Below are 17,016 nucleotides of genomic sequence, written 5' to 3'. Positions count from 1 at the left end.
TACATCCCCGGCTCACCTTCAGCCGCGGGCCGGGCCGCAGCCAAAGCAGCCGCCCCAAACCAAGCCCGCAGCCTCCGCGGCTCGGGACAGCTGCGCTCGACGCGCGTGCGTCCGCAAAGCCCTGCCCCTGCGTAGCGGCTGGCTCCGCCCCCACGATGACCTCATTGCAGTCAGCCAATGGGGTGGAGCCTTGGCCGGCTGCCGCAGTGCAGAGTCGCGGGGGCGCGGGCAAGACCCAGAGTGCTGACGCCATATTGTGCGCGCGGCCGTGGCACCCGGTCCCGCGGGGCGGGGGTTCCAGTGGGGCCTGCTGGTGCGGGTGCTGGAGGCCCTGAGTCCCCGCGCCCTTCAGAATCCCTTCTCCCTAATACTTACCCTTGAGGCGAGACTGCCTGCTTTTTTTTCTTTTCATATCCGAAGAATTCACAGCTTTTTTTCGACAGAAGAAACATAAAGGAAGGGGAGAAATCATTATGAAATGACCAGAGACCTGGAGAGGAGCTTAAAAGCGCTTACAGTCCAGGCTCCTCTACATACACACGCACCCTTTACCCTTAATTTATAGAAGAGAACATTTAAGCCCCGGAGTGAGCAACACCTTGCTCAAGGTGCCAGATCCGTTGTAGAGCCTTGAACAGGGGCTCTTTCACCTAAGTGTGGAAAAGCCCTTTTTAGGAAAGTGCTTGGTTCAGTCCCTCCAGCAAGCGTTCAGGCTCTATTTTCCTCCAGTTGGTGGGAAAATCCCCATAAGACCATGTGTTGTGAGAGTAAATTTTTATCTTGTTCGGCAAGATTCCTGCGGGCCCATTTGACCACTGAAGGGTTTTCTATTCCTCAAAAACCTTAGAAGAATAACTTAAAGTTTGGGTTTTTTTAAAACGCAAAAGTGGTGCTACCTACTCTTTATAAAAAACGCCTTTCTCAATTCTGATATCGACTCCCTAAGGAGGAGTAGGGATCCCAAATCATTTGTAGTAACCAGAGCTCCATCAGGAAAAACTTGGAAAACCGGTTATTCAGTCTCTGTGGGTGGTGGAACCCTACTGAGATTGAAGTGTAGTGAAGAAGATACTTCGGATAAAAACCTAATGCTGATAATTTTGTCCACTTGGCACAGACCTCATCAATCCTGTTTACCAGCCTAAAACTAATAATGAAGGGCAAAAATGGACGTTTTATTTGAATTTTCTATCTCATATTGTGAGTGAAGATATAACTCGACTCCATTACGATTTAGTTGAGAAGTAGCACCTTGGAGAGGTGATCTTCAATATGGTCCTCAATGTGATCTTCCTGTGATCTTCAACGTCCCCTAGCTGTCTCAACTTTCCCGGCAAGGCAGATAGAGACTCACACTTGAAAGCCTGCCAAGTTTTAGAATACTATTACACAATGACTATCATTTCCTTTTTATGAGACTCAAAAAAAGCACCCCCCCCCCTTTTTTTTTAAACCTCAGAGTCAGGTGCTTGCTAACCACAAATTTTTCATACTCCACCTTTAAGACAGGCTTTCATCTGGACTCACCTCAATCCCCTTGAACTCTCTTTTTTCTCATGGTTTCCTTGAAAGTATATCCTCTCAAGTCCCTTTTCTGGCTTCTGTCATCTCCTGCCATCAATCTTTCTCCAGTGTTCTATTCCCTCCATGCTCTCTACCTTGGCAGTCCTGCTTCTTGTCAGGTGTAAATGTCTATGTGTGGAACTCATACCTATTTCTCCATCCACCTCCCTTCTCCTAGGCTCAGGGATGGAATTTCAAGCCGCCTGAATAATGCCATTCAGGCAACAGATGCTTGCCGAAGGCCGAACCCGTGGCGAACGTGGTGCCAGCTGCTGGGGAAAGGAAAAATGGAACAGACACACTTCCTATCCTAGAGGAGTTCACAGTTCAGTGAGAAAGAAAGTTCCAGTAATTACAGGAGAGAGATGAGTGCAATGATTCATACTTATTATGTGACAAGCATACTTTTTTTTGAAACAAAATTTTAATGTTTATTTATTTTTGAGAGAGAACAAGTGGGGGAGGGGTGGAGAGAAAGGGACAGAGGATTCAAAGTGGGCTCTGAGCTGACAGCAGCGAGCCTGATGTGGGGCTCGAACTCACAAATCGTGAGCCACCGAAGTCGGCCGCTTAACCTACTGAGCCACCCAGGTGCCCCTGACATTTCATACTTATAGCATTAGGACTCTCTAAGCCCCAGTTTCCTCTTCTGTAAAATGGGGTTAATAATAATACTTACATCATATGGTTATTGTGAAGAATAAAAGGAAGTTAGTACACCCTTAGCCCTCAGTCTGCATTCAAAAACTGTTAATTATCATCGCCATTACCTTACTGTCGTTGAGATACAAAATACCGTATAATGGACCTGAGAATCTCAGAAAAGATTACATTGAGGAGGTGACATGACAGCAGAGTTTCGAAGGATCAGAGCTCTCACTGAATAAAAAACTGGCCCTTTCCCTGAGATCATTAATCCTACTGATGGCATTATTGTTTTCCTGGCTACCCAGGTTCCAAGCTTAAGCCATCTCTAATTCCATTCTTTCTCTTTCTCTCCACATTTAGTCAGTTGCTATGTCATGCTAATTGTGTGTCCTGCATTTGTTTCTTGCCTCTACCCACTTACCCTTTTTATTTTCTTTGCTGATATCCTAGTAGAGTAGGTCCGTTAGCCTCTTTCAGATAACTAAAGCAGGAGCCAATGGGAAGCAGCATGGTGTAGTGTCACAGAGCACAGGCTTTTGTACCAGCCTGACCTAGGCTTGTATCTCAGTTCCTCCATTTATTCCATCTAGTATCAAATTTAAGAGAAATAAACCTCAGCTCTAACGATTACAAGGTGTGTGAACTTGAGCAATTTGGTTCTTGAGCTTCATTTTCCTCGTTGAAATTCTCATGGACTTGTCTGTGTCTCTTTTAGAAAACACAGTACTTTCTACCTGGCTTTTTTTTTTTTTTTTTTTCCTATCACCAAACTATAAATTCCTTTTCTCCCCTAGCATCGGGCCTACTCATTCAATAGTAAGTACTATTTCTTGAGTGAATGAATGAATGGATGACCCTGAAAGAAATGGGGGCCTCCTAATAGAAATCTACTATCAACAAAAAAACACAGGTATCAGACAAAAAAGAATATGATCACCCCCTGCCTCTTTTCTTTATCCCCTTTATTTTATGGATTTCATTACCGGTGGGGAGGAGAGCTTGTAACAGATTCTTCTATTTTTATAACAGAGATATGAGGGACAGCTGGGAAAGGTTCAGAGCAGAAGCTAGAAATCAAAAAAGGTGTGAGGAGTCAGTGCCAACTTTGCAGGATCAAGTTCAGCACAATAGTGCTAATGTTTGTATTCCATTTACAGTTCTCAAAGTTATTCTACATCAAAGCATACCTATGAGGTATAACACTCTTTAAGTTCCATGATGAAGAATACTTTTAAAAATAGCTTTCAGTTATCAAAAATCCATCATTTCTTCAGCAAACATCTACTAAGTGCTTGCTATATACTGGGCATAATGCTGGAAGCTGGAAATGCAAAAATGAGCAAGGAGCCCACAGTCCATCAGAGGAGTTAGACAAACAACTAACTGTAATGTAACATATGTAATATAGCAGAGATTAGAACAAAAGGTTATGGAAACCCAGAGAAGAGAGCTACCATTTGGCCCTATTGGCCGGCCCTGGAGAAGGCTTTAAGAAGACATGACATTCAAGATGGGCATCGAAGGATAGTAGAATTTTGTGCAGAAGAGGAGACAAAGGCTAATGAAATAAAAGAGAAATAGTACTAATATTAGACCAAAATCAGATTTTATTTTCATCATAGTAGGCAAATACACCAACTTAGCCCAAAAATGAAAGAAATACTTTGATCCAGAATAATCAAGCATTTATGTTGATTTTATCTCTGATTACCTGTATGCTTCTGGAGGAAAGAAAGAAGATGAAAGGATCTTCTGGGTTGTGCTCGTCTTTCTGTTGAACAAGTACAGCATATGTCCAACAAGATCAAATATAAAATGCTGTTGATCACACATCCATGGAAAATGTGAGCAATTCTAAATGAAGCTTAGCAAGTAATGCAGTTCTGGGTGTCTTAAACTGAGCTGCCTAGCATTTTTGAAAATGTTTCAATAAAATCTACAAAAATTAGTTCTTCACTACCAAGACAAAGCAGACAACAGAGGCAGTGATCTTGCAGAGTCTCAAAAATCTACAAGAATCTATAGTGGAATGATTAAAATAAATGTTTTTCTTTTTTTCCCTTTATTTTTTAGTTTGAATGAATGCACCACAATTGTCCAAAGTCCCAGTAGTGAAAGGTCAGCTCATGTTTGTTCATCCAACTTAAATTCCTAGATGGGGCTTACAGGAGAGTATTAAAGTTAAGCCAAGTGTTTTGAAATACATATTGACTCAGTGTCCCTCCTTTCCATATGTTTCTTGTATTAGTTTCCTAGGGCTGCTGTACAAATTAGCACAAACTGAGTGGTTTAAATAACAGAAATTTATTCTCTCACAGTCCTGGAGACTGGAAGGCTGAAACCATGATATTTCTGAAGGCTCTAGAGAAGAATCCTTCATTCTCTCTTCCTAGTTTGTAGTCATTGCCTGCCATCCTCAGCAGTCCTTGACTTTTAGGTGCATCCCTACTGTCGTTCCCTCTATCTTCACACGGCATTCTGCTCTGTGTGTCAGTATCTAGATTCAAATCCCCCCCCCCTTTTTTTTGAGAAAGAGAGCGCGAGTGGGAGAGAGGGGCAGAGGGAGAGAGTGAATCCCAAGCAGGCTCCATGCTCAGCAAGGACCCAGACACTGGGCTGGATTCCATGACCCTGGGATCATGACCTGAGCTGAAATCAAGAGTCTGATGCTCAATTGACCGAGCCACCCAGGCACCTCTAAATTTCTCTCTTCTTATGATACCAGCTATTGGATCAGGGTCCACCTTAATCCTCTACGACCTCATTGTAACTTGATTATATCTGCAAACACGCTCTTTCCAAATAAGGTCACATTCACAGATTCTGAGTGAACATGAGTTTTGGGGGATTACAATTCAACCTAGTACACTTTGCTTACCAATCTTGGGAAGAAAATTTTCGTCTGTGTAATTTTCCAACTCTTCACCTGCAAGTAGTTGGCAGCAAACAGGAAAATTGTGATTTAAAATTTTGCTTTCTGGGAATGCAAGCTGGTGCAGCCACTCTGGAAAACAGTATGGAGATTCCTCAAAAAACTAAAAATACGACCCAGCAATTGCACTACTAGGTATTTATCCAAGGGATACAGGTGTGCTCTTTCGAAGGGACACATGCACCCCCATTTTTATAACAGCACTATCAACAACAGCCAAAGTATGGAAAGAGCCCGAATGTCCATCGATGGATGAATGGATAAAGAAGGTGTGGTATATATATATACAATGGAGTATTACTCAGCAATCGAAAAGAATGAAATCTTGCCGTTTGCAACTATATAGATGGAACTGGAGGCTATTATGCTAAGTGAAATTGGTCAGAGAAAGACAAATACCATAGGACTTCACTCATATGAGGACTTTAGGAGACAAAACAGATGAACATAAGGGAAGGGAAACAAAAATAATATAAAAACAGGGAAAGGGACAAAGCATAAGAGACTTATAAATATGGAGAACAAACAGAGGGTTACTGGAGGGGTTGTGGGAGGGGGGATAGGCTAAATGGGTAAGGGGCATTAAGGAATCTACCCCTGAAATCATTGTTGCACTCTATGCTAACTAATTTGGATGTAAATTTAAAAAAATAATAAATAAATAAAATTAAAAATTAAAAAAAATGTTTACTTTCATGGGGAGCTTGGGTGGCTCAGTTGGTTAAGCATCCGACTGCAGCTCAGGTCATGATCTCGTGGTTCATGAGTTCGAGCCCCTCATTGGGCTCCCTGCTGGCAGCGCAGATCCTGCTTCGGATTCTAGCTCTCTCCTCTCTCTCTGCTCCTCCTCTGCTTGCACTTTCTCTCTCTCAAAATAAATAAATAAAAACTTTAAAAATAAAAAAAAGGAATTTGAGTTGTTTAAAAACATAAAATAAAATTTTACTTTCGCTTGTCTGCATCCTCTGAGATGTTGCTCAGTTTAATGATGGTTTTGTGTCTAGTAAAATGATTTTTTGTTTTTCCCTTTTGTGTAAAAATGAACTCTAGTTCTTTTTTTTAAATTTTTTAGCATTTATTCATTTTTGAGAGAGAGAGAGAGAGACACAGAGTGCAAGCGGGGGAGGGGCAGAGAGAGAGGGAGACAGAATCCCAAGCAGGCTCCAGGCTCTGAGCTGTCAGCACAGAACCAGATGCAAGACTTGAACTCATGAACTGTGAGATCATGACCTGAGTCGAAGCCAGACGATTAACTGACTGAGCCACCCAGGCACCCCAAAATGAACTCTAGTTCTTAAACTATTCTGCCATGGAACTCGTTTTAAACCAATTCTATGTATGTATGTGTGTATGTATGTATGTATGTATGTATGTATGTATGTATTTAAAGTAAGCTCTGTGCCCAACATGGGGCTTATGACCCCAAGATCAAGAGTTGCATGCTTCGTCGACCGAGTCAGCCAGGCGCCCCAGGAACTGATTTTAGTGTTGAATGAGAGAATTCGCCTGCCACCACCTTTAGATGACTTATAATCTACCTTTGACCATCATTCTTGAAATACTGATTAGCAGTGTGTTTCCATAGAAGTGGTCCCTTTTGCCGTTTCACCCTTTGTTCCCCAAAATAACACGCTGCTTCTGCTTTCAAAGCCTCTCAATGTTTAAGATAAAAGTCTTTTGGTAAAAAGTAAAAATCCCTTCATAATAGATTTTGAGACTTCCTTTGAAGCTCAAAGAAATGTCAGCTTCCTTTAGCTCTGCTAGTGATTACATCCACAAGGAGATATGAATGAGCCTGAGGCATGTGACATTTTATGTAACCCTCAAGACTCTTGTGACCAACACATGGGGCAAGGAACCTCTTAACTTTGAAAGTTAAGAATGTCATGGAAAAAAGCTCTTGATGAAATGAAATTTACAGAGAAAGACAAATACCATATAATTTCACTATATGTGGAATCTAAAAAACAAACAAATAAACAATTGAAAAGCAGAAACAGAACCATAAATACAGAGAACTGATGGCTTCCAGAGAAGATGGGGGTGGGGAGAATGCACGACAATGAGTGAAGGGGAGTAAGAGACAGAAGATTCCAGTTATAGAATAAATAAGTCATGCGAATAAAAGGTACAGCATAGGGAATATAGTCAATGATATTATAATAGCATTTTATCGTGACAGATGGTAGCTACACTTTGGTGAGCAGAGCATAACATATAGAGTTGTTGAATCACTATGTTGTACACCTGAAACTAATGCAACATTGTGTGTCAACTATTCTTCATTTAAAAAAATTTGGGGCGGGGGATGGTGCATGGATGTTTCAGTTGGTTTAGCGTCTGACTTGGCCTCAGGTCATGATCTCGCAGTTCATGGGTTCGAGTTCTTCGTTGGGCTCTGTGCTGACAGCTCAGAGCCTGGAGCCTGCAGTCTCCTTCGGATTCTGTGTCTACCTCTCTCTATATGCCCCTCCCCCACTCATGCTCTCTCTCTCTCTCTCTCTCTCTCTACTCTCTCTCTCTCTCTCTCTGTCTCTCTCTCAAAAATGAATAAACGCTAAAAAAAATTTTTTTTTTAATTCAGAAAACTTGAGATGGCAAGAAAGGAAAGGATAGGATTGATTGACATAGGGCAGAGAAGACCCTCTGTGACATCAGGCCTGAAATATTTGCCAGAGAAACAAGAAACTGGTTCAAGGAGATTTCTGAAGTAGAGAATCTGGCAAATGTTTCTGTATTGGGTTTCTAGTAACTTGGAAAAAGAAGGCGAGATCTGGAATGAAGAAATGCATTGGAAAATTCCAGTAGAAAGGATCTGGTTGGATCAGTGGTCAAGGGATGTATTTAACTTGAACGGTCATATTGCCCACTTAGTGCTTGACATTCAATATATAGTTAATAATTTTTTTAAGTAAACTCTACACCCAGCATGGGGCTCGAACTCAATGATCCCAAGATCAAGAGCTGCATGCTCTACCGAATGAGCCAGCCAGGCACCCCTACTTAATAAATATTTTTGAAAGAAAGAAAATAAAATTGGAAATGCACTTTCTTAACTTGTGACAAACTGATGTAGTTTTTTGTATTTGTGATCACATCCTTATTTAAGGCTGGAGATTTGCTATGCTTTACAGTTGAGTTGTTTTGTTTTATATAGCAGTTTACCAGGTTTGTGTGGTATTTTAAGGAGGGAGTTGTGGGAAAGGGAGCCTGCAGGACATTTTTAGGGAGAACGTACAAGGGCATGATCTGCAGAGAAGAAAACTTTTCGTAGGAGAAGGAGAAAGAGGTTCTCAAAAAGGAACCTTCAGTTGGATATTGCCTTGAGCCCTATTTATTTTTAAATTTTTTAATGTTTTATTTTATTTTTAAGGAGAGAGAGAGAGAGAGAGAGAGAGAGAGAGAGAGAGAGAGAGTGCAGGCGGGGGAGGGGCAGAGAAACAGGGAGAAACAGAATCTGAAGCAGGCTCCAGGCTCTGAGCTGTCAGCACAGAGCCTGATGTGAGACTTGAACTCATGAACCGTGAGATATGACCTGAGCCAAAGTCGGACGCTTAACCAACTGAGCCACCCAGGCACCACCCCCCCACCGCCTTGAGCCCCTATTTTTGTTACAAGTTTTTTTTTGCTCGGAGGTTTCGAGATTATGAATACAGGTGAACAATTATTTCTATTAAAAAATAAAATATACTTGGGGGTATTTGGCTGGCTCAATTGGTGGAGCATGCAACTCTTGATCTTGGGGTTGTGAGTTCAAGCCTACACATTGGGTGTAGAAATTACTGAAATATAAAATTTTTTAAAAATACACGTGTGCACACGAATACACACACACACACACACACACACACACACACTTTGGAACCTTAAAATTTTCTGGCAATATGTATAGCTATTGACAACAAGAGACTTGAGTAAAAACCTGTGAGGTAAGTGGATTTTATTTCATTATTATCTGTTTTAGTCTCTCCAACCAACGTGAGGCTCAAACTCATGATGTGGAAATTAAGAATTGTGTGTTCTACCAACTGAGCCAGCCAAGCACCCCAAGGTGAGTGAATTTTAGAAGCTTTCTAGTCTTTAAATGTTTGGTAGATTTCTTCACTAAAACCACTTGGACCTGGAGATTTCCTTTTTTAATTAAATTATATTATATTTTAAATTATAAATTAAATTTCTTTAATAGTTCTAGAGCTATCCAAACTATTTGCTATTGGGTAAGTTGTGGTAATTGGTGCTTTTCAAGACATTGAAATGTGGAATGTTTATTTAGTCTCAAAATATCACCCTACAAAATAACTTGCGTATGACAAAGAGGAAAAGAGTAACTTCACACAGGAAAAGTCCGATAGACACCACCTCACCACTGATCAAGGTTAACATCTCTAGCAATGGTCAAATCAAAACCATGTATCACCTGATTGAAGACGATGAGAACACAGCATTCCTATGGTGCTATTCCTACCCAAGATAAATATCCTAAATCCATCATGAGGAGACATCAGACAAGCCCAAGTCAAGCAACATTCTACATAATAACTGTCTGGTAATCTTCAGAAAGGTCAAAAGGTCAAAGTTATGGAAGTCAAGGGAAAAATGAGGAACTGTGCCCCTAATTGAAGGAGACTGAGGAGATGTGACAATAACATTCCAAGTGTGATCTCAGATTGGATCATTGAGCTATAAAGAACATTATTGGGACAAATGATGAAATCTGATAGGCCGCTGAGAATCAGATGGTGAAATGTATCAAAGTTAATTGCCTGATTTTGATGGTTGTACTCTGGTTATGTATCAGAATGCAGAAAATGCATACTAAGGTATTTGGGTGATTAAGACATCAAGTTGTCGGGGCGCCTGGGTGGCGCAGTCGGTTGAGCGTCCGACTTCAGCCAGGTCACGATCTCGCGGTCCGTGAGTTCGAGCCCCGCGCCAGGCTCTGGGCCGATGGCTCGGAGCCTGGAGCCTGTTTCCGATTCTGTGTCTCCCTCTCTCTCTGCCCCTCCCCCGTTCATGCTCTGTCTCTCTCTGTCACAAAAATAAATAAACGTTGAAAAAAAAAATTAAAAAAAAAAGACATCAAGTTGTCAACTTATTCTCAAATGGGTCAAAAAAAATTTTTTTTGTACTTAAAAAAAACCTTTCTGTAAATTTTAAATAATTTAAAAATTTTGTAAATGAAACTTTTTTCCAGATAGCCTCTTGTCATTTTGATCACTCTTTTACTCTAGAACTCCTAAACATTGATGGATATATCTCATATACATTTGTATTGGATATCATCTACTTATTTGGGAATCTTTCTACTTCTTGCATGTTTATTTCCTCAATGAGATTATTGGTTTTTTTTTTTTATTTTTTTAATGTTTATTTACTTTTGAGAGTGAGAGACAGAATGTGAGCAGGGGAGGGGCAGAGAGACACAGAAACAGAATTGGAAGCAGATTCCAGGTTCTGAGCTGTCAGCACAGAGCCCGATGCGGGGCTTGAACTCACGAACTGTGAGATTGTGACTCAAGCCAAAGTTGGACGCTTAACCGAGTGAGCCACCCAGGTGCCCCTCAGTGAGATTATTAAACCCCCAAAGGACATATATTATACTTCTATTTCCTTTGCATACCCTTATAGTATCACATAGCTGCTCTTAATAACCACTTGAAAATGCTAAATGTTTTGGAACACGAATTATCTGAATGGTTGAATTGCTTCTTTCAATATAAGCCCATTGAAAAACTTTAAATCATCTCTCTTAAGTCATATGATGGATCCAGGAACCAAATCTGTGCTGACTGCTCTTTCACACCAATCAGTGACCTGTGGGATTCATGGAAATATGTGTCTTGGAAAAATGAGTCACTCCACCAACGCACAGCTGGACTCTCACACCCAGAGCACAATGAAAATGTGGAAATCTGAGTGAAACACAAGGAATCTATGTCGGAACAAGAGTTCACATTCTTCCTGCTCTGTTACATTGTGAAATGGAAACATGGTTTCCTGGGAAAAGGGCCAGATTTCACAAATTAAATGGCTTTGCTTAAATGTGCACAGCTGCTAAACACTTACCGTACTTATTGAGTGTCTTGTTTTGAAGATCTGCTCTTGATTCCAACTGGAAAGTTGAAAGGAAGGAGTCGGGGAGGTCTTCTTGTGTGCCACAGAATGGGTTTAACAGAAAGTTGTCTTGAATACCATCAGTTCTTGACTGGTTCAAGTGCATGATAGGGAAAAGTGTTATGCACATTTTTTGCCACCAATGATATGTCAACTTTGCATATGCACATGCAACTCTGACATGTCCCTTTACATATATGAACACATTTCATCCTCAAAACAACCTTCGTATTTTTTATTATGGGAAAGTTCAAATGTAGGCAAAAGTAGAGAGAGTAATATAATGAGTCTCTATGCACCTGCTTGAACAATGATTAACACATGGCCAACCTGCTTGCATCTGTATGCTTATCCACTCCCCTTGGACTTATTTTGAATCATATCCTAGATGAAATATCATTTCAACTGTAAATAACTCAGTATGTATCTCTTAATTCTAAAGATTATTTTTATTTTTATTTATTTAAAGTAATCTCTACATCCAACATGGGGCTCAAACCCACAACCCTCAAATCAAAAGTCTCATACTCCACTGACTGAGCCAACCAGGCACTCCCAAGGATTATTTTTAAAGTATAACCATAATGCCAGTATCACACTTTAAAATTTATTAATAATTCCTTGATGTCAGCAAATATCAATATTCAAATTCCCCCAACTGTCTCATAAACCTTTTTGTTTTGTTTTGCCTACAACGTTTGATTGAATCGGGATCTACATAAGATCCATACATTGTAATTGGTTGACTGGCTTTTCCTTTTTTTTTTTTTTTCCCCCTTTTTAAGTAAACTCTTTACCCAACATGGGGCTTAGGTGTTGTTAGACTGATACAACAATTATAGAGTTCCCCATTTATTTCCATGTCAGAGTTTTAGCAGGCATTAATGATCATTATCTAGATTGTTATTTTACTAGAGGTTACAAAATGGTGACATTTCATCACTCCACCTTCATTTATGAGCTGAAATTATTCTATAAATAAGTTCTTTTTTTTTTTTTAATGTAAGCTCTACACCCAACATGGGGCTTGAACTCATGACCCCAAGAGCAAGAGTTGCATGCTCTACTGACTGAGCCACTACTAAGAATTTTCCCTCACCAAATATTTGGTTACTCTGAGGTACAATTCAAACAGAAAAGGCAGGATAAATGCTTATTTCTCTTTATTTCAAGTTTTTAGTAGAATAATTAGTTGGTTCTCTAGTATTTTCCAAGGTGATTCCCAAGGAGTTTTTTGTTTGTTTAGCATCATTATGATCTCATGAATTTAAACATATTTGATGTGCATTACCTGAAACCAAACAACTGGAAAAGTAAATTAACAATGCTTTTCTTTTTTTTTTAACTTTTTAAAATGTTTTTTTAATTTATTTTTGAGACAGAGAGAGACAGAGCATGAGCAGGGGAGGGGCAGAGAGAGAGGGAGACACAGAATCCAAAGCAGGCTCCAGGCTCCGAGCTGTCAGCACAGAGCCCGACGTGGGGCTTGAACTCACGGACTGTGAGATCATGACCTGAGCTGAAGTCGGATGCTCAACCGACTGAGCCACCCAGGAGCCCCAACAATGTTTTTCTATGCATACTTTGCTACTTATATAAAGAAAGAGATCGATTACAAATATATAAATCAACATAAAGAATTTCTTCTTATTTATTTTGAGAGAGAGAGAGTACGGGGGAGGGTCAGAAAGAGGGAGAGAGAGAATCCCAAGTAGGCTCTGCAACGTCAGTGTGGAGCTTGATCTGGAGCTTGAACTCATGAACTGTGAGATCCTGATCTGAGCTGAAATCAAGACTCGGACTCATGGGAATGCAAGCTGGTGCAGCCACTCTGGAAAACAGTATGGAGGTTCCTCAAAAAACTAAAAATAGAACTACCCTACGACCCAGCAATTGCACTACTAGGTATTTATCCAAGGGAAAAGGGTGTGCTGTTTCAAAGGGACACATGCACCCCCATTTTTATAGCAGCACTATCAACAACAGCCAAAGTATGGAAAGAGCCCAAATGTCCATTGAGGGATGAATGGATAAAGAAGATGTGGTGTGTGTGTGTGTGTGTACACACACACACACACACACACACACACACACACACACAATGGAGTATTACTCGGCAATCAAAAAGAATGAAATCTTGCCATTTGCAACTACGTGGATGGAACTGGAGGGTATTATGCTAAGTGAAATTAGTCAGAGAAAGACAAATATCATATGACTTCACTCATATGAGGACTTTAAGAGACAAAACAGATGAACATAAGGGAAGGGAAATAAAAATAATATAGAAACAGGAGGGGGAGACAGCATTAGAGACTCATAAATATGGAGAACAAACAGAGGGTTATGGGAGGGGGTGTGGGAGGAGGGATGGGCTAAATGGGTAAGGGGCATTAAGGAATCTATTCCTAAAGTCATTGTTGTACTATATGCTAACTAATTTGGATGTAAATAAAAAAAAAAGAAAATTAAAAAAAAAAAAAAGAAAATATCAGCTTCCCTCAAAGCTATGTCAGGATGTCTACTAAAGATTTCATGGGACAATATCCAGACGCTAACTCATAGGTATCATGAAAATAAAAAATGATTTCATTTCCACTAGAGCTGGGCTTAAACAGTTCAATTATCTTAGAAAACTATTCCATCAAAATGTTCGAAGATGAAAATAAGACCTGGTGTTAAAATCTATGATTACCATTAAAGGGTAATTAAAATATTATCCAGGGATTCAGCAAGTATTTCAGGATAAGGATGCTTAAATCTTCTCGATCAATCCATTTTTAGATGTGCTTCCAGGTCTATATTCCTTTTTATATATTCAATAAATAATTTTTTTTATTTTTTATTTTTTTATTTAAAAAATTTTTTTTTCAACGTTTATTTATTTTTGGGACAGAGAGAGACAGAGCATGAACGGGGGAGGGGCAGAGAGAGAGGGAGACACAGAATCGGAAACAGGCTCCAGGCTCCGAGCCATCAGCCCAGAGCCCGACGCGGGGCTCGAACTCACGGACCGCGAGATCATGACCTGGCTGAAGTCGGACGCTTAACCGACTGCGCCACCCAGGCGCCCCAATAAATAATTTTTAAGAAAAAAAAAAGACTCAGACTCGTAACCGACTAAGCCAGCCAGGCGCCCCCTGAATTGTACACTTTAAATAGGTGAATTATGCAGTGTGAATTGTATCTCAATAAAGCTGGTTTTTTGTTTTGTTTTGTTTTTACTTTTTCTTGGAGCAGTTTAAAAACTGTGTTTTTTTAAAGAAAAAAATGAAAGGAAGAAAACATAGCAAATGGGACAAGACACAAGTTAATGAACAAAATCTCACAAGGGTCAGGAGGGAGAGTTGCAAGGACAAACTGGTCAGTGGTGCTAAATGCTGCAGGGTTCAAATAAAATTAGAAAAGGAGAGGTAATAGGAAGAATATGGAGTTCATTAGTGACTTTTAAGTGCTCTTGTAGTAGAGAGGAAGCCATACTTTTGGATAAAAAGCAAAAGTTTAAGAACTGAATTGGGGGTGAGGGATCTGTAGCAGCAGTTCTAGAAAACACTGAAATTTGAACAGTAGAAAACAGATGGACCCAAACTTGAGGAGACAGGAAGGTAAAACCAATTAAGACTGCAGTTTTTGTTTGTTTGTGTGTTTTTGTTTTTTATTTTTGGGATAAGAGACCAGTGCATGATGAAGGCAGAGAAGGAGGAGAGGTTTTAGGGCATTTCCATTAATTTATTTTCTTGATGTTTATTAGGCCGCATCACTGCTTCCTTGAGACTAAAAACTCTCCCCCCACAGCAAATTTGCCGTGTCCTTTCAATGGTTTCTCGCACTAAACTATGCATAAATTAGCACTTAAAAATAATTTTGACTGTTTTCTGGCTCAGGAAAGCTACCCTATACATTAATGTTTGAAGGAGAAGAAAGGAAGGAATTTTTGAGGCAGAGAAATATACAAATACTATAGGCATTTTTTGTTTATGTCGGAGGGACAAGAATAGTGCCTATAAACCCCGGGAGAAAAACATCGCTGCTGTCTGTGGCAGCTGCGAGCCAGCTCCTGAAGACACATTCATCCCAACCACTTATTATTAACAAAACATACTGTCTACCCAGGATCGCTCCCAGGAGGGATCCAAAACTGAATGGAACATACTGCACACTGTGCCCCTCACACCTTACTGGATCTCCCTAAGTATATACTCATAAGACCTATGGCAGCACCACAGTAAGAGATGAACAATGCCTGGTTATCTCTCGCCCCAGCCCCACACTTTCACAATAAGCGTAGTTGCTGCAGGGTGAGGTGGGGAGGGTGTACCCTTTCTCCTTTCCACCTACAGACTCTCCCCTCTGTGAACCTCTCCCCCCTCTCCCAGAAAGTGGTGGCAATACTCCTTGAACTGCTGGAGCATTTTCCGCTTTGTATAAGAAATTATTTATGTATATATCGCCCTTGTTACACTTTGAGCTTCTCAGCAGGAAGGACTGGGCTTTATTAAATCTCCTTAAAGTCCCCAGTCTGGTAGCTGGCTCATGTGAAGTAGTCACACTTTCTGAACAAATGAATGGATGGAGGAATATGACAGAGCTCTGTGAGATTACAGTGGCTGACGTGGTTGTTATCCCCGTGTTCTTTTTCTGGGCCAAAGGGTTGTTTGTTTCCATCTCTCCATCCCTTTTACAGACTGCCTCAGCAGCTGAAAGTACACAATGGAACAGCATGCCTTTCAGCAAGTAGAGACAGCAGTGGAAAATGCAAAGCATCAACCCTGAATGCAAGCGATGGCATACTGAACACAATTGCAAATGAAGAGAAAGTGATTATTTTCACTGAAATGGAGTGAAGCCCTCTGGTAAGGCTCTTCTTGGGCTCCATTTCTTGGGATCAGGATTGATAAAGCCAATGCAAGAAGGCTCAGCACGCCCCCTGTTGGATTTAGCTGACATCTAGTAGGAAGAAGAGCAGAGAAACTTGTTGATGCACACGTTTCTTGGAGGTAGGAATGCAGGGGTAGGGCCCTTTCTGCAAAATTCTCTGTTAAGGAGTCAGATGAGTCAGAGATGTATTCACTGGACTATCCCGGGACATAATTTGACTCATCCACAAACACTGACATTCCTTTTTGAAGAACAGAAATATTTTCCTAATGTGAAAGCCAGAATGGCATGGACTTAATTCCTTTTACCAAGCATACAACCACAAAATCAACCACTAAAACTCCTCTTTAGTGTCTCCCTCATCTGCTGTGAGGTTTAAATCGTAATGTCTGAATCTTCTTTGATACAGAATTGGCAAAATTAGTACATCCATACATTGGAAAACAAGTCAGTTCTACACGCTACATGGAACAATCTTCCAGGTATGTTATTAACTGAAAAAAGCAAAGTGCTGAGCATACATATGTAGCAGTATATTTAAATATGTATTTCTATAGAAGGTTCCACAAGAAAATAGTAACAGTTTGTCTCTTGGGAGAGAAATTAGTTGTGCAGACAAGAGCAGAAAGAAAAGTTCTTTTCACTCCATTTCTTTGTGTCCTATTCAAAATCTGTATCATGTATGTCACCTGTGAAAATAATCTAACCAATTAAAAAAAAAATAAGAAACTGGGCCACTAGTCTGGCTCAGTCGGAAGAGCATGTAACTCGGGGTTGTGAGTTCAAGTCCCACATTGGGGGGGTAGAGATTACTTAAAAAAAATAAGAACCTTATGAAGGGCTATAAGGTTTTCTACTGTCACTCTTCTTTTTTCTAGAAG

The 17,016-nt window shown here is 40.4% G+C and overlaps 1 protein-coding gene across 5 annotated transcripts in view; it reads right to left on the bottom strand.

Moving 5' to 3' along the window:
* Positions 1-154, bottom strand: part of ATP6V0A1 (ATPase H+ transporting V0 subunit a1) — a 58,834-nt gene extending 58,680 nt beyond the window's left edge. For all 5 annotated transcript variants that reach the window (XM_086687358.1, XM_086687354.1, XM_086687356.1 and 2 more), the window contains exon 1: positions 17-154. The gene's annotated coding sequence lies outside the window, so the exon portion shown is untranslated. The remainder of the gene's footprint in view (positions 1-16) is intronic.
* Positions 155-17,016: the final 16,862 nt, after the last annotated feature.

Source organism: Puma concolor, chromosome E1 (genome assembly GCF_028749965.1).
Source record: "Puma concolor isolate L17-30 chromosome E1, mPumCon1.1.hap2, whole genome shotgun sequence".
NCBI lineage: Eukaryota > Metazoa > Chordata > Mammalia > Carnivora > Felidae > Puma > Puma concolor.
Note: the sequence above shows the minus strand (reverse complement) of the source record. Positions and strands in the feature narration are given on the sequence as shown.